This window comes from Chrysemys picta, chromosome 1, assembly GCF_011386835.1.
Source record: "Chrysemys picta bellii isolate R12L10 chromosome 1, ASM1138683v2, whole genome shotgun sequence".
NCBI lineage: Eukaryota > Metazoa > Chordata > Testudines > Emydidae > Chrysemys > Chrysemys picta.
In genome coordinates, this window is record NC_088791.1 from 155,927,446 (window position 1) to 155,953,019 (window position 25,574).

General features: G+C 45.6%; 1 long non-coding RNA gene across 1 annotated transcript in view; it reads left to right on the top strand.

The window, feature by feature from the left end:
- LOC103307217 (uncharacterized) overlaps positions 1–25,574 on the top strand; it is a 112,894-nt gene that overhangs the window by 77,951 nt on the left and 9,369 nt on the right. Inside the window, exon 3 of the long non-coding RNA XR_509898.4 lies at positions 23,710–23,874. This is a non-coding gene — a long non-coding RNA (uncharacterized LOC103307217). The remainder of the gene's footprint in view (positions 1–23,709; positions 23,875–25,574) is intronic.

Genomic DNA, 25,574 nt, shown 5'->3' on the forward strand with positions numbered 1-25,574 from the left:
AGGGAGAACAAAAATATATTATGTGATTGCAGGACTCTTTAAGTACTTTAATTGCTAAGTAGTTAATTATTAAACTCACCTCAGCCACGATAATGACAAAATGCTCAGCAACAGCTAGGCAATTTCTGTGACCGCTGCTCAATATGGGTCTCATTGTTACCATGGGCTCCCCTTGACTGGTTGTTGTATTCACCTGTTGTCTCTTATCATATACTCAGATTGTCTGAGCTCTTTGGGCTAGATTTTTATAGGTATTTAGACCCCTAAAGGTGCAGACAGGTGCTTTTGAAAATCCCAGTAGGCACCTGAATGCATCCTTAGGTGCCTAAACATCTTTAAAAATCTGGCCCTTTCGGAAAGGGATCCTCTTTCATTATAAATTTGTGCAGTGCCTAGCACAATGGGGCTGATCTCTGTTTGGGGCTTCTAGGGACTAATAATTACTAATAAATAGCACTAATAAATAGCACTAGATAAGGAATAACGCCAATAATTAAATAACAGTGGCTAATAATTTGATTGATATCAACAATCTATTAACTTGTACTTGGCACTGTGCATTTTAATTTGTTGTAAAAGTACCCAGAGCGATGGATGGGCACTTATTCTAAATCAAAATAAACGGACTCTAATTGAAATACAGAGACACAGACTTGTGCATACACACAGCAGTCATAAAAAGTTTTATAGAGAGGAGCCAGCAATTGAAAAGCTCCAGATTCAACAGCGCCCTCAGAGAGCAGAAGCAACAAAATCCTCCATGACACCAAACTGCATAATTACAATAGCCACAGTAGAGAAGGCAACCTCTTAACGGCAGTATCCAGAATGACTAGCAATAATGCTAATAATTCATAAAAATCTTGCACTTCTGTAGTACCTTCCATCTTAGGTTCGAAAAGCTCTTCACAAACGTTATCAAAAACAAACTTCTTAGCCCCAAAGTGAATCAGGATAGTACCATCCCCGTTTTACAGATGAGGAAACTGAGGCCCGGAGTAGGGAGTGGCGTGCAAAGTGAATGCAAAAGGCTATGTGGGTGTAAAATGCTACCATCTGATGTGGTAGCATGCTACACCCACTTTGCACTTCACAAAGGTGTGAATCATGACAGCCCATGAAAAGGAAATGGAAAATCAGACCCAAGGGATTAGAGTCTCACAGCAAAGCTGAGGCAGAACCAGTAATAGATCATTCCTGTGCTATCACTATATCACATTCCCTGCTTTGATTTTTTTACTAAGATTACAAGCAAATTTGGAATAATTGTTATTTAACCGAGAGCTTCTACTCTCAGTTACATATTAACACCACCACTGAAGTCGATGGGGACATTCATGTTATGTGTAAGTGAGAGCAGAATAGGGCCTAGTATCATAATAATTTAATTATTTTATTCTGTTCTATATAGATGCTGATACCATACTTATCACCATAGTAGCTGAGCACCTACATTTGAGTGGTCTACATTTTCCTATACCATATTAATAAACCTGACTGACATTTGGTCTCTTAAGTATATGTCATAATGAACCAAGCAACTGACTCTACAATCTATCAACAAGTTCAGTTATATTCCTCATTATGGCATCATATTTAAGAGTAGGTTAGATAAATGTCTATCAGGGATGGTCTAGACAGTATTTGGTCCTGCCATGCGGGCAGGGGACTGGACTCGATGACCTCTCGAGGTCCCTTCCAGTCCTAGAATCTATGAATCTTTAAGTGTCCGTCTGCCTACTTCCACACACCTGGATTTTAATATTTAATTCCATTGCACCTGAAATTCCAGAATGTTCTTTATTGAAATCAGATATCCTGGTGCTATTCTTTTAACCTATTCCTTAATACTAGAGCTCATCAATATTTTTCTGTCAAAACATTTTTGGAAAATGGCTTTTTCGACTAAATGGACATTTTTGCAAAAATGTCTGTTTTCATCAAAAAATTTACATTGTTAGCAGAAAAAGAAAAGAAAACTGGAACATTTGGAATCTTGGTTGCTGATAAACAAAACAATTTTAGTTTGGGGGTTTTCAATAAAAATCAACACAATTTTGAGGAAAACAAAAAAATGTGTTTTCATTTAATTTTTTCATGGGAAAATGATTTCCTATCAGCACTGCTTAATGCGTTGGATTCATATAAATAGATAATACTTAGTGCTGCTTTGAATCCAGGAGACTGGACTAGAAGACCTCTCGAGGGCCCTTCTAGTCCTATATTTTTATGATTCTATAATTCTATAAATAATCACAAGCACCAATCTTCCGTAATGCCATTACAGTCTCAATTCATTTTCTCTTTGTTCTCTTCTGGATGGATTCTTTCTTTTCTATGTCACGTCATTAAATTGTCTTGTGTACAATTCAAACCTCTGCATAAAGAACATCTTTGATCAGTATTTGGCATCCACATGATTTCTGAGTAATTGGTGTCCCCCATTAAGGGTTTGATCCTGCTCCTGTTGAAGTCAATGGCAAGACTCTCATTATCTTCAACAGGGCAGGACCAAGCCGTAAGATGGCATCCTGGTTGCTTTCAACTTCTTCGTTAATTGGTTCCTCGTTAATTGGTTTAGGAATTCTGGGCCAGATCTTCAACTGTTGTAAATCAGAACAGCTTCATTGAAGTTAATATACCTACCCCAATTTATATCAGTTGAGATTCTGTCCTTTTTCTATAATATGTTGATTCATTCATAGTCTCTTTCTTTCTCCCCTACTCCTCTTGCCTTCCCTTTCCGCCATCTCCCTTCAGTCCTATTATAGATGCCCATGTCAATTAAGTTTCTCCTTTTTCTCATTTCTTGTATCCTCATCATTGTATTTTGCGGCTGCATTATTCATTGTCAAGTTCAGAACTGGTCAAATAATTATCTGAACTCTATATCCATTTTTCCTTTCTTCCATTATTTGACACCTCCAGTCAAATTTTATCTCATTGATTCTGTAAATGCTTTTGATGTATAATTCCACCTTTCCACCTTTTCTTCCCTTTCTACAAGATCAGTGCTGACATTCCATTTGTACCATCCTATCTGGCTTGTTATGCCTCACTGCTGTAGGTCCTACTCCTCATCATTTAGACTCTGATTCAGCAAAGGGCTTATGTCTGTGCTTATCTTTAAGCATATGCTTAAATCCATCCCTACTGAGCAAAACACTTAAGCTATTCCTTAAAGTTAAGCATGTGATTAAGTCTCTTTGAAGTCAAATGGGATTTCAGCACATACTTATGTGCTTTGGTGTACCATGGCCTTAGAAACTTTTCAGGTTCATCTTGCTTATTTTGGCATAGAAACATAAGCATATTAGCAACCTTATTCATATTAGACATCTTTTGTTGCAGACCATCTCTTCCTCTTCTATGATATCATTTGTATTGGAATTTTGTACTATGTTTTCTTAGTCCAGCTAAGCTCTCTCCCTCAATGGGACATAAATCCAACAGGCACTTTTGAAAATCATTTCTTTAGGCATCCAATTTTAGGCATTCAAGTATGAAAAAGTAGGCCCAGAATAACCTGGTTTGGAAGGGGCCTCAAACAGGTCATATAGTCATCGAAATCTTCCCATATACTGCAATGGGTGTCAGATCTCAGCCTTGACTATCTCCAGTGATGGTGATTCCATAACTTCCCTTGCCAGATTGTCAAGTGACTATACAGGAACATAATACTTACTGCTTATATAGCATTCTGTATGTTCAAAGCACTGTACTGGCATTAACATGGATTTTTCCATACCAGAGAGATCTTCAGTCTCTCTTGTTCAGTTTCAGTACCATGTCTTGATGAGTGGTGTTGCAGTCTGCTCCTACAAGTCTGTAAGAGGAAGTCTCATACCTTATCTATCTAATCTTACACAATCTGAACTACTTTAGGCACGTGCGGTCCAAGGTGCTCATCAGCAAGCTAGCTAAGCACTTTGCAAAACTAATGGCACAGCGAAGCCATGAAGATGCTATTTTCTCAGTCTTCTCCCTGTTCCTTTTTTCATCCTATCTTATTCCTCTTTCTTTCTCCTCTTCCTCACCCTCATCCTCTTGTGGGGTTTCTTTCTTTCTCTCTAATTTCCAAATGAGATAGAGAAAGCAGGTTCAGTTTAATATATGCTTGCATAACTCCTCTACAATGTCTGAGATATGGAAGCCAATTTGCATCCCATTGATTTTCAGTGAGAACAGAACAAGGTCTATTGAGTGCAGAATAAATATTGAGTCTTGGTTAGCCAGGTGTAAAGAGTTTCTGTGGAAATTAGAGATGGACATGAACCAATACACTGGATCTCAGCATCTGGGGACTTTAGAAGGAAGTTCAGACACAGATTATCTCTACAATGGGCCCTCTCTTCTCTCAAGATTTGTAGAAGTTCAAAACTAATTTTGCAGCTTGGGCTAATTTGCAGTGCACATACCATTTATCCCCAATGCACTGAACTTTTCTTAACACCATTTGCTAGAGTAAACTAAAGCAAGCAAGGAAGATGATTTCACAGTGTTAACTCCTTTAATAAAGTGCGAGGGTGGAGATACACAAAGGAGAACGGAAATAAATTGTTTCTGGTGCTTCCTGCTCCTTATGATGTATGAAAGTGGCCTCATGAAGGTTTTTCAAAACCATTTTTTTCTCTTTGTATTTTATATTAGAAATATCTGGTCCTCATATCCCTCTTTTTGCTGGAGGACTTTGGTCAACTTTTGAAGGACCTGAAAGGTAACATCACAGCTCTAATGAGCTGCAGCAATCCCAGCTTTGAACTAAGGATGGAAGAGGTTTTTGATTGCCTAAGGTTCAACAGGCCAGACTCTGAACTCCCCTACAGTAGAGTAAGTCAGGAATAACTCTCTTAAAATCAACCGAGTTACAGCAGTGTAACACCAGAGTAAGCAAAACCAGGACAACACGCAGTTGAAGGCTGGGATGGATCCACCATAGGTTGCAGCCGTGAGCTGTGATGTTACCAGCCAGATCTTCCAAAGATTTGCCAAAGTCTTCCAGCAAAAAGAAGGAGACATTAGGCCCAGATCTTTAAAATACAAATTACAATCAGAAAGACTTCTTTGGGAAGAAGAAAAGAAAAGAACCCGCACATTTATGAGGCCTTCTTTCTCCTTCCTAAAGAGCACATCTTTTTAAAAATGAATTGTTGCTTTGTCGTTCATCTCTCAAATGATGTACAAGATGAGCTGTCACACTTTCTAACCACGCCATTGATGATGCATGCTGCCGAGCCTCATACTGGTTACTATGAGCTGGCCATTTTGTGGCCACATCCTGCTCCACAAACTACTACAGAATGGCTAAAAACAAAACCAAGCAACTACTCCTTATCTAGTGCATGAAATGTAACTTGAGGCTCACGCTTTCTCACTCTGGACATGACACAAGGCGAGAGGAAATATTTTCCTTTCGGTGGGCTTTTTTTCCTTAGATATTCACTCTGTGAACCATTGAGAGTGCAGGCGTGTCAGTGGGAAGGCAAATGAACACAAAATGACTAGGGCCAGGAGGAAAAAATCAGCCTATAACGTTTGCAGTGAACACCCACTTGTCTAAAAAGTTCCACACTCTGAACTTTCCAAAAGAGAATCCTTGGGGTTTATTTGTTCTGTGGGTTTCCCCCTCATAACCACTCCTCATCTGCATATAAAGGCTTTTTAAAAACACTGCGCTTGTTTGACTCATTCACTACAATATGCACAACACTCTTGGTGGGAGAAAACTCTTTTCCCCTTAGAAATAATGTACATTTTATGCTCTGAACTCTTAAAGGATGAATTATATCTATTAAATGCTATTTCACCTTTTCAGCATTCAGCAGTTTAGCCTCACAACAACATTGTGAGGTCGGCAAACATTATCCCCATTTTACAGCTATAGCAAACCAAGGCACAGAGAGGTTAAATGACTCAAGTCTGCATTGGAGTCAGGACTAGAACGCAGAGTTCCCAATGCTCATGCCTTTGGCATACTCACAAGGCCATCCTGCATGTAATCAATGCTTACGCTAGCTGTATATCTATTTCCGTTCTGAAAGCCAGCCTCTGTGATGTGGGCAGGGAGGAAGGTGTGTGAGATGGCCTATGCTTTCGAAAAGCTCCAGCAAAAGATGGTGAAATTGTTTTGAACGTTTAAAAAATACAAACAAAAGCAATCGTATTTCCTCTCCTTGACTGTCCTTTGCGGACGTGGCGATAAATAGCCAGATCCTCACCACGTGTAAAACCAGCATAGCTCCTTTGAAGTCAATGGAGTTATGACACTGAGGATCTGGCCCCATGTGTCTGAAGCTCCCGATGCTAGTCTGGCACTTTGGGATGTGCTCCCCTTGCTTTTTAGGAAGAACAGCACTGCAAAAATGTTGTTAGAACGTCTTGCACTTGCAATGCCTGCACAGCATCCACCTGTGTGTTTTACAAATGTTGATTATTCTGTTGGGTTTAGATGCTTGGGATAAGGCCATTAGCTCAGATCCTGTTGAAATGGTACCACCTACAGCTGTTCCTCCTCAGTGTGAACAGGAAGCCACAAGAGCTGGTATTACAATAGCTCCTCCAGTCCTCCTAACACTGTCTCATAGCTCAGTGCCTCAGGTCTGGAAAACATTCAAAGCCCCCATACCCAGCATTTGTGTTGGGAACTCTGGGAGAAGGAGTCCCAGAGTGCACCCAATCTAAAGCAGGCTGTAAATAGATACGCCAGAATCATTCTGTCAGAACCAAGTGGTGCCATGTGAACATTGCTGACCAAGCAAAACCAGCCCTTTCATGCAATCAATGTACCTACAGTAGTTCTCTTGCGGGGCATGGACACATCACTACTGGCCTTTTTGGAGCATACCTAATACCTATTCAATGGCCTGTGTGAATTGAGATGGTATTCTCAGTCCCCTTCTTAATGGACAAGTGTCTGCATCACAAAAAATCCTCACTACTTGACAGTGTGTCTGGCAGGCTCCGCAGAAGAAGCCAAAGGTTTAATCGGCCCTGGTCACGGGATTCTTCTCATCCAGCAGAAAGAACAAAATCCAGATCTCCTAACATGTATCCTCTCTTCCACCCACAACCCTCTCCAGTCTATTTGCTATCAATCCAGGCCAGAGTGGAACTAGTACCATAGAGATGAAAGTGTGTATCCTCTTTCCCCTCCCTGGATTCTTCAAATCCCCTACATTCTTGACCTTTATACCAAAGGTACTGGATTATGGAAAAGAAAATTAAATCATCCTCTAAAAAAAAGGGACAAATCCAGGGAGCCAATCAGGGCCGGTTCCAAGCACCCCACAGGTGCTTGGGGCGGCCAATTGAAAGGGGCGGCATGTCCGGGTCTTCAGTGGCAATTCGGCGGCTGGTCCCTCAGTCCCTCTCGGAGGGAAGGACCGGCCACCGAATTGCTGCTGAAGAATGAAGCGGCGCGGTAGAGCAGCCACCGAAGTGCCGCCGATCGTGGCTTTATTTTTTTTTTCTCTTCGCTGCCTGGGGCAGCAAAAAAGCTGGAGCCGGCCCTGGAGCCAATGCCCAGCCTTGGTAACAGGCTGTGTGTTGACTATTGGCCTACTGGGAGAATGGGGAGACTCCTCTCTCCTACAGGCGATGAGCTGCAGCCACTCTGTAGAGGGTACTGCAGCCCAAAGATTAACTTTGTCCTCTATGACCACAGCGTGCCCCCTGAGGGAGGGAGACCCGGAGATCTTTCCCAGCAGCAGCAAATCCTCTAGTCCAGAGGTTCTCCAACTGTGGTCCGTGGATCACCAGTGGTCCCTGAGCTCCATTCAGGTGGTCTGCAGATAGTTCCCTCTAAGGTGTGCACCTGGGCAGCCACACACAAGAGAATGAAGGGCCACCCACCAAATTATTGGAGCCGCACAGGAGCTCCACTAATTATTGGGAAGGAGATGGAGCGATGGGGAAGAGAGGGGGACAGGGGAAGCGGGGGCAGGTGGGAAGAGGCGAGGGAAGGAAGGGGATGGGATGGGGAGGAGATGGAGCGGTGGGTAAGGGGCATGGGATGGGGAAGAGAAGGGGCTGGGGGAAGCAGGGGCAGGGGGGGAAGCTGGAGCCCTGCATGCGGCATCCTGTTGGCAGAAGCTGGGGATCCCTGTTAAGCCAGCCCATCAAACCCTCACCCTGACAAGCCCCACCTCCCCTGCATCTATACCACCCCGATGAGCCTCCCCAGACACCCTCCCCACTGAGCCCCAACCACCTGCACCTGGACCCCCACCCAAATGAACCCTACCTCCCCTGCACCTAGACCCCCTCTGCTGAGCCTCAAACACCTTCACCTGGATCCCTGCTGAGCCCCATTGCCCCTGCACCTGGAACCCCCCAATGAGCTTCTCTCCCACTGAGCCACCCACACCCAGATTGCCCCACAGAGAACTCTTACCCCCCTCCCCCAGATCCCCCCACACTAAGTCCCTCTGCACTTGGATCCTGCTGCCCGGCTGAGCCTGCTCACCCACACCTGGTGCACTGGCACAGGGGGGCAGGACCCCAGGGTGTTTCTGGGGTAGGCCTGACCCTTGCACTGCGTCAGGGTCGGGTGCAGCCTCACTGCCGAGTCCCTGTCCTGGGTGGGGTGGGGTGGGGGGAGGCTGCAGGGTAATCTCCCACCTCCATGCAACCAGTGGCCTGTGCTCCCCGCTGCCATGTTGGAGCCTCCACATTTATTTATTGACAAATAACATTTGCAGAATTTTAAAATATAATGCGCAGAATTTTTAATTTTTTGGTGCAGAATCCTCTCAGGAACATGGGGTGCTGTGCAGCTGTGATGGTGGGACTGTGAGGAAGGTGCTGCGCAGTGGGGAGGTCTATGGGTGGGGGACGCTGGGTGAGCGGTGTGGTGTGCAGGGTGCTGTGCAGTTGTGGTGGGAGGCCAGCGGGGGAGGTTTTTGGGGGGGGTGGGGGCTGGGCATAGAGATCTGTGATGGAGATCTCTGGGCGAGGGGACGCTGGGCATAAGGGTGGGGCACTGGGCAGGGGGTGGTGGTGCAGGCCTGCCTTCAAGAGGAAGGGGCATGCTGGCAGCACAGGGCTGGGCAGGCCAGTGTGCATCTGGCAGCTGCAGGTTTGTAAACAGTGCCCTCCTGCTGGGCTGTGCGGAGCGGGGCTGCTCCCACCGCGCTGTGCTTCATTGCCCCCAGCCTGCCCTTCACTCTGGAGACTGACCATCCCGCCCCCCTGCACCTTGCCCCATGGGGGCCCACAAATATGTTTGGCACCAGGCCCACAAAATGTTAATCTGGCCCAGGACCCACACCTTTTCTGCTGCTGGGTAGCTTGTGCAGCTGCGAGAAGTGGATTTGCCCCCACGAAAAGGCTTTCAGCCATTCACAGAGCAGCAAGGTGTCCTGCCACAGGGAGAAAACTGCTTTCTTATGATTGATCGTGGGTGGGTGTGGAATTTTAGATGGCTAGTACAGAGATGGGGGTGATTAGTTTCCGGCGGAGATTGGAATAGTATTCTGATTCATTTCTAAAGCCATTTGACATTTACACTGATGACAAGGGGCAGGCTGGGAGGGAGCAAACGGAAACAGTGGGAGTGGTGAAGCCACAATCAGGCTTTTGCTCAGCAGATCAATTGTTTCATTGAGAAAAAAATGCACTTGACAGGAGCTCATGTTTCCTCTAATGCTGATCATGTACATTAGCCTGCGTGAGACCAGCTGGTAGATCTCATTCCAGTGCTCAGTGCATGGCTGTCCAGATCACTAACACCACCATTGGAAGTGGATGCTAGCTGGCTGCCGGGCTGGCAGCCTTGGCAAAGAGGCCAGGGAATGATGGGCCACAAGAATAGAGTGACACTCTTGCCACTCTGTATGATCCCTGGAGGTCAGAGCATTTTTAGGGGGAGGACTCCGGGAATCTTGGACTGCCCCTGACCATGCTGTTGTGGTTCTGTAGTTAAACAGAGGACTTCTGTCGCCAGGAGCATCAGTGCAGCAACTTTCACCAGTGCTAGAACTTGCTCAAAAGTAAATTTCAAAAAAGCAAGCAAGAATCATCTGCACAGGTTATAACGAAAAAATGTCATTGCAGACCTTACAGAGAGCCTAAAAATAAGTCCCCGGATGGTTTATGAGAAATGGCAATGGAGGGCACACTCCATTTATGGCACGTCTGAAATGTTTTCTTAATGCAGCCTAGAATTGATTTATGACCACACCCACCCACCTGTTTATTTAGAGCTTTCAACCAATATTTAAGAGCAGTTTATTATGCTCCCCGTGGCTGACATACTGTAGCAATGCACCAGGCATGAATCATTAGTTAAGCGCTGACAGAATGCAGGCAAGACAAACAAAAGACTTTAGCTTGCCATGCCACTGACCCAGCTAGAAGAATGTGTTTAGAACAAACCAACCAACACATGGGTATTTTTTGCCTTGCAAATCTGAGGAGCTGCTAAATGAATTAAAGTTCCCCAGAGGAGCACAAACTCCTTCACACTACAGCTCAGTGTGTGGGGCGGGAGTGGAGTTAGGGTATCTGTGTTCCAATCCCAACTCTGCCCCTGACTGATGCTCTCTCTGGCCTCTGAGAGGTCACTACTTCTCTTTGGGTGCTGCTCTACATTGGTTTACCTCTGCTCCCACTGAAATCCATAGTGAAACTCCCATTGAGTCAGGCCAATGCAGAGCGCTTTTGAAAATCCTGTCCTTTGTGCCTGGGTTTACCTACCAAGAAAATGGAGATTATAATCCTTCTCAACCTCACTGGGGCCCTGCTCTTACCCCCAAAGTTCCCATTGACATCAACAGAGCGGGGTCAGCCCCATGGTGGTATGAAGTTAACTAATGCCTGTAAACCGCGTTGACATCCTCAGATTTAAGATACCACCATGTGGGAGAGTGAATTACTGGTATATACACCACAAAAGTAAAAACTCTCTCAAGTGCCTTTGGGGTAAAATTGAGCAAAATAAAAGTGTAGGTTAAACCTTTCCTAAAGGTGCGGATCTGTTAGACTGTGGAGAAATCCCCCAAGAAAGTCATTTAAAACAGGATGGGGGCTAAAGCTGTGAGGAATATGCTGTTGGGAACAATCTTGGGTTCACCAGAGGATGGACTAGATGAAACTTAATCTCTAGGGCAAAAAGTCCTGAGGTCTTTACTCAATGTTTACTAAGTCCTTACTCCCAAGCAAAACTCCCATTGGCATCAGTGGGAATTTGACCAAATAAAAAGTGCCTAAGGACTTGAGAATCTGGCCCAACGGTTTTAGGCGTAAGAAGCCAAATTCAAAGGTGGCTGTAGTTCTCCATTATCATGGGAATTCTTTTCAGTAGAGCTAAAGCAAATGCTTGGAAAGAGTTTCTCACCTTGGAAGACCCAGCTGCCCTATGGGTTTTATGCTAGTCTCATGGTTCAAACCAAATAAACATCAGTTCCTGTTCTCTGGCTGGTTCAGCCAAGGATTGGCCAGGAGGCTTGGGGTGCACAATGTTGCACGCATGACTGTCTTTGTGCTTGTGCTCCCCAGGTGGCATGGGCAACCTTTGTGGTGCAAGATGTATGTTCTCCTCACCCAGAACAATCCTTTAAAGTTTATAAAAGCAGACTGGCACAGGGAGTGAATGGTCAGTGAGCCATTGAAAGCTTATGTAAAATGGGACAGTGAAGGAGATGCCAGGCCGAGATAATACTGCAAGGAACGGCATGTAATGTGAACACTCCTTCCCCCTCGCTGGCTCCGGGTCAGATGTGCTCAGATGACAAGTCAAAAGATGATGGCTCAAATTTATCCCTAGTGTAAGTCCATTCAAGTCAATGCAATGGATGCAGCGCCTTACCCTGCCCACAAATCAGCCACTGGGCCAGATTCTCTGGTGTAAAGGGTCATAGGTATATTGGCTTCCATGCATAAGCTCATTTACATCTGCTGAGAATCTGGCCAGCTGGCTTAAAGTCACAGTTACACTCTCTCTCTCTCTCTCTCTCTCTCTCTCACTCACTCACTCCCAGGGCTTGAATTTCCTTTTCTTCTTTTTTCTTAATTATGAAAATGTCTGTTAATGTTGCAGTGTTCAACACAGAAAAGTCAGGAAAAACGAAGCGCATCCTGCAGGAACATTTCACACCTAAATCTCTTGCCAAGCTACAGGTATAAGCAACCAGTGCAGCTGGCAGGGTATAGGCATCTGGGACTTGCCTAGGCACAAGCCCTCGAGTGGCCCTGCTCCCATGTTTTGGGCTAGCTGCAGCCCTCAGTGGATTTCAGGAAGAACTGATCAAACATCAGACCAAACAAATATTTAGCAACTACTGAGGTTTCCAATTGGTTCACCTATATTCAAACCCTTCAATACTTGTGAATTCACACAGCTTCAAAACTGCTCTGCGTGGCTCTGTCAAACACACACAGTCAACACTGAATACATGTGCCTTACCCATTAAAATACTTGGGTGAAACAACCTGGAAGCACGTATGACTGCATTGGAGGGTTCATGAATAATCCCTAGACTTCTATACCATCAGGGGAGCTGGAACAATTTGTATAGTGGGAGGTGCTGAGAGCCATTGAACCAACTGTAAATCCTGTATATGATGGAAACCACTTCAAGCCAGGGGGTGCGGTGCGGCAACACCCCCTTCACCCATAGTTCCAGCACCTATGTCTACTTTCCCTTTGCTGAATATTTTCAAATTCTGAATAGATAAGCAAATAATACGTCTGGGTCGTGCACGCTCGGAGAAGCTGAAATGAAGCCAAAATCTGCCTAATTTTGTAATGAGTGGTGGATGCAGTTTGACCAGGTCTAGTTTCAGGAGTACCCCTAAATAGAGAGCAGTGCAGAATACTAGCCAACAGCAGAGTGCGCTCTAGCCTACGCCGTTGTGCAGCGCCATGGGAGGGAGGAAAGGCCCTTTGCATTGCCTGTGTTAGCCCAGGCTGGACTGAAACACAGGGGAGAACAAGGGCTGCTCTGGCGATGCTTCCCATTGGGGAGCAAGTGGATGGGGGTAGACGAAGTGGAGCCGGGGCTTTGCCTCCAACATGCCACCAATGCAACTGGCTGGACATGGACGGGGGAGTGCCCTGCATTCCATAATGGGATGTTGCATGTTAATCCCCTTCCCTGGGGCAACAGGGTTGCTCCTTCCTGGAGGCACTGTGCCTCTCTGAGTCTCTCAGGGATCCCCTAGGGCAGTGGTTCTCAAACTTGGGCCGCCGCTTGTTCAGGGAAAGCCCCTGGCAGGCTGGGACAGTTTGTTTACCTGCCGCGTCTGCAGGTTCGGCCGATTGCGGCTCCCACTGGCCGCAGTTCGCTGCTCCAGGCCAATGCGGGCTGCAGGAAGGGCGGCCAGCACGTCCCTCGGCCCGCGCCACTTCCTGCAGACCCCATTGGCCTGAAGCGGCGAACCATGGCCAGTGGGAGCCGCAATCGGCCGAACCTGCGGACGCAGCAGGTAAACAAACCGGCCCGGCCCGCCAGGGGCTTTCCCTGAACAAGTGGCGGCCCAAGTTTGAGAACCACTGTACTAGGGTGATACATAGACATACTGTCTCTTGTTCAGGGCTATTCCCTAGAGCCACAGTCTAGCCACTAGACCCCAAGTGTTTCACTTGAGATTGCCTATTGTTCATTTGCCCTGTCAGCTGAAGCAATGATCATGGGGAGTTGTAGGAGCAACACTCTGCTCTGGGTGACGCTGGTGCTGCTGGCCCTGGTGTCATTGAGTGTTTTTTTTTGCCCTGAATTACTACTAGACTCTTGTTAAATACTCCACTGGGGTTCTCCCACTCAAAGCACAGCATGTCCCCGGTGTGATGGTGGTGTATTTTTTGTGAAAACACAGTGTGCACCTGACCAGATTTGGTGCCAATAACAAAGGAGGAGGAGGAGTGTTACAAAGCGCAACCTGCTGTGGATACCAGAAATAGCTGATAAGAATCTTTTGAGCAATGGAGAAATAACAAACTCGTATCTTAGCACCGGCAGAGATCACTGATTAAGGTGCGGACTGGCACACGGGATGGCTGAGGGGCTGGTAATGGGATGTAAAGATTTTCATCACCGTGTTATTGATATGAATTCACCAAGTCAACAGTGACTGAAATTCATTACAAGCTGACAGCCCTTCAGTGTGAAATAAGCTGGGGGCCTCTGGCCAATTGCTACTGAACCAGTGGGTATGTCACCAAAATCACCATCACATTTGAGCCAAGGGTCCAAAAACTGTACAGACTAGGGAGGCTGAACTCCACTCTTGTTCCTACAGGGGGGTTCTCTCAGACAGGGCTCAGGAAATGCTGACAGGGCCGGGCAGGGGACCAGCCTTGCCGTTGCACCTGCTGTACTTACTCTGTGGAGGAAGGAAGTTCTTCAGGGCTCTCAGTCTAGGACCTTTCAACAGCACTAAATTCAATTTAAAGACCAAGCGACTTTGCAGAGGAGCTATTTTCTGTGGTCATTGGCTTGTGACTAAGGGTATGTCTACACAGCAATCAGCAGTGTGACTGCAGCGCATGTAGACCTGCCCGAGCTTGCTTCAATCTAGCTAGCTTGGGTACCAAGAGCAGCGTAGCTATGGTGGCACAGGTTTCATCTCGGCCTAGCTACCCGCATACATGCTCCGGGTCCTGGGCAGGTCCTGAGTGCTGGAGTCCGTGCTGTGGTGGCTTCCCTGCTATTGGTACCTGAGCTAGCTAGGTAAAAGCTAAGTCAGGTCTGTGTACACACACCCCGACTGCAGTGTAGCTGAACCCGGAGAGGGAGGGCATTGGAAGGCTGTGGAGGGAAAGACGCCAACAGGGTCCTTACAGCCATCTTCAGCCACTCATCCCTTTACCACCCGAGAAGGCGGGCTGGAGCTCGGGGAGCTAGCAATTCAACCCGTACTTGCTTTGTGAGTGTGAAGTTTCCCAAGCCACGCTCCAGTGATTGAAGACAGAATGCTCTCTCCTTTCTAAATCCTGTGATGTGCTTTAGGGAGTGGCTGGGCTAACAAACATGAATTGGATTCTTCCTAATGAGAAGCAAGAAAGGCCGTTTGAACAGAATAATAACTCCGTTCGCAGTTGTTTGCCGAAGGTGGGTAAGCTGGTGTTTCCTTTGTCAGCTTATGGAATCGCTACTGAGATGGTGTCCCAAGCGTTTACTCCTCTCGCTTCTTAACTCCCTCCAGTCCAGTGTTTTTCCTCAGCGCTGCAAACCCAGGCCTGTTCTGCTAGCTTTGTTCTCAGTGTTCCCATTGTTCGGCAGAGTACAGTAAACAGGAGGCTCTAACTGCCATCAGGCCTGTTCTATGAACTCTTGTACAAGATGCCTTTACTACTAGTGTTTTGCATTTCTTTCCCCCCATACACATTAACAAATGAAGCCTCACAGTCCCTTTTGAGGGCCTGTGGGCAAAGGATCACTTCTTCCACATATATCCAGTAGGAACCGGTTCTCCCACCACTGAAATTCAGCAGCTGTTTAAAAGTGCACAGCAGCAGCAGTTTAGGATGCAAGGTAAAGAAAAATGCGAAGGGCCAACTCCTCGGCTGGGGTAAAGCAGCATAGCTCCCCTGAAGTCAGTTCTAATAAAAGAAGGTGCTCTGATTTAGATTGTAAGCTACTACAGTTATACGAGATTGAATTTCTATAGCATCTCTCATCTGAGGCTATCACAGTTACTCCTGAGGGGATTCTGCACCCAAAAAAATTAAAAATTCTGCCCACGGTATTTTAAAATTTTGCAAGCTTTATTTGTCAAGAAATAAATGCAGAGGCTCCAGCATGGCAGTGGGGAGCACAGGCCACTGGCTGTACGAAGGTGGGAGTTCACCGTGCAGCCTCCCCATCCCCCACCCCGGGGACACGGACTCAGTGGTGAGGCTGCACCTGACCCTGACACAGCACAAGGCCTGGGCCTACCCCAGAAACACCCTGGGACCCTGCCCCTCTGCGCTAGGTGCACCAGGTGTGGGACAGGCAGGCTCAACCAGGCAGGATCCAAGTGTGGAGGGGCTCAGTGTGGGGTGAGAGGATGCTGTGTGGGACAATCTGGGAGCAGGCCACTCAGTGGGGGGTCTAAGTTTGGGGGAATTGGGATGCACAGAGGCTCATTGGGGGACTTCCAGGTACAGGGGCAATGGGACTCTGCAGGGGCTTCCAGGTGAAAGTGGTTGGGGCTCAGCGGAGGGGTCTGGGTGTGGGGGTCTGAGCAGGAGGATCTGGGGGGAGTGGGGCTTGGTGGGGTGGGGGTCTGGGTGCATCTAGTTGGAAGCATCCCCTTTCTGTTCTTTTATCCAGTCCTGTCAATCATTCAGCTCTGCACAGCTCTCTATCTTGCAAGCAGTGCTGCGTGGGCGGGTCTCTGCACCCACATGGCACCCCTGTGCAGTGAATGGGGCTTTGTGTGGGTGCAGGGTTCTGCTCACATGGAACAGTTTGCAGGAATGGGGGGCTTATGTGGTCAATCGCACCTTACCGCTCCTCCATTGTTCAGAGTAACACAGTCTGCTTCAAGCAGAGGCCGCTTCATTTGTTCGCCTTATTTTCCTGTAGCTCTCTTTTTGATCATTTAATTTTAACTCCTCTTTGTTGTCTTTATTTGTTGATTTTCTCTTTGATGATTTGTTCTGGCCAATGCAAAGAGACACCCACAGTCAAACCCTGAGCTCCTTACTCAGTAGTTTTTACTTAGTCTTTACTCAGGCAAACCTCCCAGGAATTCCCCATCATCCCCCTGTGATCTGCACATGGCTCTGACTCTTACTGCATAGAAGAAAGGGGTGTCACCTGCTCCCGTGACAGGTGATATGTGCTCCATTCCCCCACTTTCATTGCTCTCTGTGAAGGTCAGAGCTGCATGGAGGGCACTGACAGGCCTGTAGCACAAGTGGGGAGAGCAAGGTTAGGATGGGGTGGGGAGATTCACACCTAGGGCCAAGGCTAGTGAGCATATCCCTGCTGCAGCATTCAGAGTCCAGCTCTGTGCCTGGTGCCTTATCTGAAAGGTCAGACAAGGGAGAAAGAACAAATAGCACCAGTAAAATATTAAACCACATTCCCCAGATAAGCAACTGGGGCTGCTTCATTAAGGAAACATGCCCAGGGAAACCATCTGGAGTTGGCTGGAGAAGGGATTTTTAGCTGGCAGGAGCCTCACCCTCCCACAGATCCCAGAACACAAGCCTCCCCTGACTTATATTCACTTTAAAAAAGAAGAAGTGAGGAGCCATCAAACAATGGTCAATCAATCCCATTTGTTCTGCTTAATGGAGAACAAACTTGCAGCTTGGACTGGTCAGTTATAGCTCCAGGTACATTTGTTCCTTCACCATTATGTTCGCTGTGGCAACTGGATGATTAAGGATGATGGTGATTTACATGACCTGTGGCTGCATAAGGCACTGCTGTTCCAGCAGCCCTGGAGCACCTGCTAGCCAGAGAACCATCCTCGATTCCCTATCTCCAATTCTGTTAGCCTTAATCATGTGCTTCAGTGCTTTGCTGAATCTGGACCTAGTTAAGCAGAAAGGTGGTTGGTTATCTGACAGACCTTAAAGACTAGACTCCTCTAGACTTATCAAGGGCCAGACTATGATGATGTATATCCAGAATAATCCTGTTGAATGGAGATCCTCTGCATTTGTACTGGTGTAACCTACTAGAATTGGTCTTGAGGACTATGGGCCATTCGCATCTCCAGAGACACTCCACTCAGCCAATGGGACTACTCACGTGACTGAAGAACGTGCAGGACCCTTAAGTTGTGTAACCCTTCTGCCCATCTAAGTTGGCAGCAACAAGGGCTGGGTTCTGTATCCAGGGGTTCCGTTTCAATAACGCAATGCAAAACCGGCTCGAGCCCCCCCCAGTGACCTGGGACAATTACATACCACCCTCTGGGTGCCTCTAAGAGGCAATACTTCCCCTCTTGCAAGCACGGAGTGTTGCAGAAAATGTTTAATAACATGAGGTAAACGACATCAGCATTAAATTGGAAAAAACACCACAAACAGGATTCATAACACAAACCATGAGCAAAAGACCCATCCCAGCAAATTGGGCCGTGTCCTTTCCCTTTGGTTCTTGAATCCAGCAACCCAAAAATCACCCAGAGTCCCAAAAGTCCAACAACCCCCAAAGTCTCTGTCCCTGGTCAGTGCAGCCCCAGAGTAAAAGGGGGGCACACAGGGTGTTAAGGGGCACCTTACGTGATACGAGGCCGACCAGCTGTCTCTCCGTGGGGTTCCGCCACAGCCTTCACCACGAGCCAGTCCACTTCCTGCCGTCCCACAAACTGCTCTGCTCTACGAGCTGCTCCGCTCCACTCCCTGACCTGTGAGCCGCTCTAGCCGTCCCCGCAAACGGCTCCGCTCACCGACCTGTGAGCTGCTCCAGCCGTCCCCGCAAACGGCTCCACTCACCGACCTGTGAGCTGCTCCAGCCGTCCCCGCAAACGGCTCCGCTCACCGACCTGTGAGCCGCTCTAGCCGCCCCCGCAAACGGCTCCGCCAGCCGCTTAGCAATATAGCTTCAGGCTCTCCCACTAGTTAACACAGCACTCAAATGACTTCAGCTCTTAGTAACTTTAGTTCTTTTTGTGATTTCAGCTCGTAGTAGGGGAGCCCCGGTGCTGGTGCACCATGGGCCCAAAGTGAATTCAGCTCAGCAGCCTGTAACTGGACTCCTAATGGAATCAAAGTTAGCTCTGACATTCAACAGTGGAGAGAGGAGGTGGTGCAATTGGTGTTTCAGGCTCCCCCCCCCGGGGGGGGGGCATACCACCAGGTACAAATACCTGTCCCCATCCTCCCTCAATTCACTGGGTTGTGGAACCCATGTCCCTTGTCTAGCGTGTGCTACTTAGGTGATGGTAAGACCCTCTGTCATAAAACAGTTTCATTGTCCTTGATTCACATAATCAGGGTAACAACACTTTATTCCTCCTGCCCCAATAACAGAGAAACTGGGGATCCCACCCCATCCAAAGTAACCACTATCAGTTGCTGTTGTCTCATGCCAGGCGGGTGGGTGTGCCTATGCAAACAAGATCAGCCCCTGGAGTTCTTTTCCACACTCACCATAATTCATCAACAGATGTCAGGGTAGAGCTCATCCTGACTCTGCTTACAGTTGCAAGCGCCTCAGGGCAGGGGCCCTGGGAGCCAAAAAAAATCTTACCGCCTTATAGGTGAAATCGCGTTATATCGAACTTGCTTTGATCCGCCGGAGTGCGCAGCCCTTCCCCCCAGGAGCACTGCTTTACCGCGTTATATCAGAATTCGTGTTATATCAGGTCATGTTATATCAGGGTAGAGGTGTATATATAAAAGAGCCGGATCCTGGTCTCTTGAAGTCAGTTGCCATTGATTTCAGGGACACCTAGATTTGGTCTGAAATAATAAGTACCACAGAGCGTAGCTGGGGGCAAACAATCATGTACACAGATTTCAGACACCACTTTTCAGGCTGTCTGTGGCCCCACAATAGCTACAGTGACAACAAAGAGAAGCACTAACTAGAACTGATTAGAAAAGACCAAGTGTCGTCCTCTGGAATTTTGGGGGGGAAATGAAACATTTTGATTTTTCCAGTTTTTTTCACAAATATTTCCCAGTTTTCTTGACAAAGAATTGAATCCCAAATAACTTTCTGCAAACTGGAACATTTTAGAACCAAGTGAAGATTTTCACAGATTTTCCATATGGATGGAAGACTTTCAACCAGCCTATTCATAAGCATGTGCCCCCTCCCCATCCTTTCAAGGTTTGCTGAGCACACAAGAAAAATCAACGAAATGGTCTGGACAAAACAGCTCCAGAGAGAAGGACAAAGAAAATCGCAGTGGTGACAGAGTAGGCCAATTCCATCTCTGCTGTAACTCCATCCATTGAAATGGCTTTACACCAGGAATGGTTTTGGTCCCGGTAAATTTGTTTCATTTTCCAAAGCATTTGCTCCATGCAACTTTTTTGAATCCATGATTTAATGGCTCTCTCTACTCAGAAATAAAATCTGAAGACCGGGAAACTCTCTCCTCAGATCCATCCCCCTCTGGATGTCAGAGTCATCTTGTCAGTCTTGTTTCTTTTCTGAACGGTTCTCAGGTATGTTTTAAAATGTCACACACTCTATATTCTGGCATCATCGCTCTCGCTGTCACCTCCACTGCTAGGAGTCTGAGTTTCAAGAACAGCCTTAGAAAGCGAATGGGCTATCAGTGTGTGGGTTTACCTGCTTTACTTATCAGTAGGAAAATCATAGTATAATCCCTGAGAGGGCTGCAGACAAGAGCAAGATCTGTGGCTGACTAACACAATGTGGATGAGCACTTTTATATAATAGGGAGTCATAAGTGGAAGAGGAAGAAGGAAATGCTTTGGGCTGAGGAACCCCTGTCCCTACCTCCCAGTTACAGTACAAATGTAAAAACAATAGCCATCTCTGGGAATATGACCCCTGGGCACAACTGTGAGTTTCACACTTGGTTCTTTACCAAACAAAATTTTAAAATATACTTTTCCCGCATGCAAACTAGAGAGGGGCCCAAGTTGCACAGTTCAGATCTGTATACTAATTTTGAACATCCCAAGGACAATCTAAAGACAAAGGCTAGTTCAAAACTCAGATCCAGATCTCAAATACTCTAAAGCTGGGAAGTATTGAGATCTCTATTTTAATTTAAGACCATCACTATCACTTACATGACAAATGTCCTCATTTAGGAGGTTGCAGTGTTGTTGTAGCCATGTTGGTACGAGGCTATGAGAAAGACAAGATGGGTGAGGTAATATCTGTTATTGGACCAACTTCTGTTGGTGGAAGAGATAAACTTTCGAGCACCACAGGGCAATTCTTCAGGTCTAGATAAGGTAACCAGAGTGTCACAGCTAAATCCAAGGTGGGACATATTGTTAAGCATAAGGGTTAACACACGTTGCACTAAGTGGGTTATTAACACCTTTTCAGTCATAGGACAAAGGAGGCTTAGTAGGTTACAAATTGTTGTAATGAGCCATAAAACCAGGGTCTCTGTCGGGACCATGATTTTTAGTAGCTAGCAGAATGTGGCGCTTTGTTCAGGACACCCAGTACTGTAAACCTCTGTGTTACCCCTCTGCCTTAGCAAAAATGAGCTTTACTAGAGATTAGCCTGTGTGTCAGTTCCCTGCCACACCAGTCTGTCTACCTTACCAGTAAACTCCTCAAGATTCTGCCAGTCTTTACCTTGCCTTGCAAGTAACAATCATTGAACTCCAATTCCCGAGTTCCCCAGAGACAGCTCTCTGCCGTGCCCAGTCCCTCTCAATGAGCACTCACAGAAAGGATTAAGTTCACTGCCTCCAAAGAGACAGAGAACACGCCAGCCTGTTAATTTTGCTTTACTTCAGTATAACAGCACTGAGATGGTTTACAGTAAATCTAAGTTTATGAACAAAGAACAGAGATTTAAGTGATACTAAGCAAAAGAAAAAGAGACAGGTGTGGTTACAAACAACAAAAGAAAACACGCTTTCCAGTGACTAGAACTTACTTTTAGCAAGATGCAATCTGTGCCTGAGCAGTTTTCTCACTTACATCAAGATATTGGCATCTCTACCACTCCAAGCCATGGGATTCAATGTTCACAGAATCTGAGGGTGCTGCTCCCTTGGTTTCTTAAGTGATGGATCACTAGCATGTCTTTTTGCTCTCTTTCCCCCCGCAAAGTCCATTGTCTTTGTCTCAAGAGCCAAGAAGACTTCCTGGGGGTGCAGATTCAGACCCAGTGTTCTCACTAAATTGTTTCCTCCACAGTTTGTTAGCTTGATGGTTTCGATTACCTTATGTGTAAATGTACCTCAGTGTCCTCTGCCTGTAATCAAGCTGGTCAGCCAGGTAAATCCATGTTCCTTTGTTGAGGGCAGACTTAATTTATGCACTGCCTCCAAAACATATTTTAAGAATGTATTTCCAGCACACATACATAACTCCTTATATCCAACCCATACACACATCACACAATGATTTTCGGGACCACTGTGTCACCAGTTTACATATGATACCCTACATAATACCTCTTACCTAAATATTATGACAACAATGTGTTGGGGGTACTGATTGTTTCAGCCTTGATATGAGTCACCGTACAGTAGGCTTTTTGCTTGTGGGCATTGAGGGGTGCTTAAGGTAACACAGAGTTATGAATTCAAGTTCCCCAGCTCATCTTTTGAAGGTGTGCAAATTTCTTTTGAGGACAAGGACTGATAGGTCAAATATGGAGGGACTTAATGGTGCCTATTGCTCAGCAAAGTATCTCAATTGAGTTCAACAGAATGGGTCCCTCCATTGGGTTCAGTTGCCTCATCTTTTTCCCCCCAGATATTCTGATTGGATCTTTCAGATGTTAGCAGGTTTGAAAGGGATCTGACCAACCGCTGGTACCTGGGTACCATTTTAGATGGGTGAAAAAGTGTAGAAGCTGCCCGCCCCTCACCTTTGGTCATCCCCATTGGTTGCCTGTCTGTTGAGTCAAAGAGCAGCAGCTAAGTCTGTATGTATCATCACAAGCTGGTATGTACAGTATTTGGAAGACATTTTTCTGGAGTTAACTACGCCAAATAATATTTTTCCCCACCCCATATACAAATGACTATTGGGAGTGCATATTTCTCATCCTCTAGCAATACTTATATGGATCCCCTGACTTATTTGATCTTGAAGCATCAACTTTCCCTCATAACCTGAAATCATCCTGGGTATCACACCAGTAACACATCATTCAAAACTGGAGGAACCCTCAGGTGGTTGGATTTTAATTCCTCATTAACTACATTGCATAACTGTAAAGGCCCAGATTTTCAAAGCCAGGCACACAAACATACATGGACACAGAACAAAATGCCTGATGCACACTCAACCAATTGGCGATTTCCACATGTGATCTAGTTAGGAGCATCTTTTTGCAGATGCGTTTGAGAATGTGGGCCAAAGCACATAATATTTGCCACAAAACAAAAGTCATGTAGACAATATTTGATAGCAGAGCTGGTCAAAAACTGGGGGGAGGGTCCATGTGGAATGTTTTGGCAATTTTTTTTTTTAATATAGAATTTTCACTGGAAAATTTGAACTTTTTATTTAAAAAATTGGCCAAGACCCCAAAATAAATAAATAAATACATACATACATACATAAAAATCTGTTGGGGTGAGAGGGTTGGTTTGCCAATGAAAAATTAATCCTTTTTGAGGAAGGCAGTCCTTTTTTTGTGAAAAAAATTATTTTGTCAAAAACCCAATTTTTCATCCAAAAAAAAAAAAAGTTTTGATGGAATATTTTCAGTCAGCTCAATTCCATGGAGCATCAAGCAAAGAAAAAGTCATCATGCGCTGATCACATTGGACCAGAAATAAGAACATGCTATCAGAACACAGCTTCAAAGCATGCCTCATAGATAGCATGGGACTATTCTCTGAGAATTCCTGCTTTAATCTGTTGACCGCAGTGTTCCTCTTGGTTTACGCAGCTGCTTCCAATGTACTGCTTTTTCTACTGACATTCATATAACCATAACGCTGAATAGGCTTTACAGAGATTTTAAAAAGATATCGTCCTTGCCACAAAGAACCTCCAGTCTAAATCAGATAAAGAGAGGAAACAAAGGCAACACATAGAAAGGGAAAGGCGGAGTGAGAGCTGAGACAAAGATAATATCAGTGCTGTCATACACTGAGAAAGTCACTGACATTCTGATGTTTTTAAACTGAGGCAGACTTAGGGCAAGAGCAGAGGGATCGCCAGCACAGGAGTTGGAGCCAGCACCGCAAAGGTCGGGAGGGATTTGAAGAAGAGATCTGAAGAAGGTGACTGAGGCCAGCTGATGCAAAGGAAGTCAAACATTTCAGGCACATGGGGAAGCGCTAGCAAAGGCAGAAAGGTAAGAGCTGGCGGAGAAGCCCCACAGAGCAACAAGATGAAAAGAGCAGGTGCAGGGCAGGGGAGAAGCATGACCGCCTTCTTCTTGTTCAACGTTGGGGATTAAACTAGGAGCCTTCAAGGCTGAAAGCATCAGTCCATTCATCTTGAGATAAAGAGACAAACTTTGAAGGAGAGAGTTGTCACAGACTATACCCTCTGTGGATCAGGCTTGGGGCGGGGAGGGGACACGTAATGCACACTGACCAGACAGCTGCATTGTCAACCCCCAAAAAGCATGAGATTTTTAAAATATATTTGGGGTCTTTTTTCTTTGCCTACTGGTTTGAATTTTTAGGGTTCTCTTGGATCACATTTTTAAGCTATTCTTCACAACCAGGAGGGCAAGAAACTAGATCTGGTTGGTAATTTTTCAACAAAACACTTATTTATTGAAAAATGCCAAATTATCAAAACCAATTTTTTCCACAGGAAAGGGTCATTTTTAACGCCCCCAGAAACTTCAAAAAATGTTTGAGTCAAGGAAAGTTTTGCAATTGTCCCATTTTGACATTTTCAAAATGAAAAATTCCAGTTTTCTGGCTTTAAATGACTTTGTTTTGAAATTTAACTAAAATTTTAAAAAATTGTCAAAATCTAAATGACATGTTTTGAAACTATCAATAACAAAATGTTTCAATTGTTCCAAACCAAAACAGATGTTGGATTTTTGGTTCACAAAAGATTTGAAGATTTTGAATTTTCATCCTGATTTGTAATGGATTTTTGTTTGTTTGTTTGGCAAATCTCAATTTTGGTGGGACAGGAAAATCACTTCCTACCCATCTATTAGAAATTTACTTTTTTTTAAAAAAATGAAAGCTGAGATTTTCACATAATCACATGACTCCAGCAGCTGGAGCTTTAAGAAAAACATCCAATATGATGAGCGTAAAATTGCCAGAGTTGGCAACATTGAGTGGGGTACAGTATTGCTAATGAAGTCATGACACATCTCATCTCTCATTTCCTTCTGTAACCTACTCAATGTTGCCAATACTGATAATTTTACTCTCATCACCCATAGTCAAGAAACATGAATTTAAACTGGAACAGGTGCAGAGAAGAGCTACAAGAATGCTTAGGAGAATGTAGGGTCTATCTTATGAGCAGAGACTGAAAAAGCTTGGCTTGTTTAGTCTTGTAAAAAGGAGGCCGAGAGGACATATGATTGCTCCCTAGACATACATTTGGGGGTGGGGGAAGGAAGGGGGTATAAATATCTGGGAGGGTGGAGAGCTATTTAAGCTAGAAGATAGTGTTGGCACAAGAACAAATTGATAGAAACTGGCCATGAACAAATCCAGGCTGGAAATTAGAAGACTATTTCTAATGATCAGAGAGGGTGAGGTTCTAGAACTGCCTCCCAATAGGAGTTGTGGGGACAAACAACTAAAAATCGAAAAATAGAGGAAAAACTATCCTGGCATGTTTTCCAGCTTTTACTACTTTATACCCCAAAGAGTCTCGGATGGATTTCAGATGCTTCGCAGCTAAAACTTCTGATCTTTAAAAATTATCATAAATTGTATGTACATTTAACATTCACAAAAATGGCTGGACTGTCATCCCTCGAGACTGAAATCTTCCCTGCTCTTCCAACATGTCTCAGCACTGTTGGGGTGGGGTGGGGGAAGAATCCCATTCTATCTTTTGCCTGGC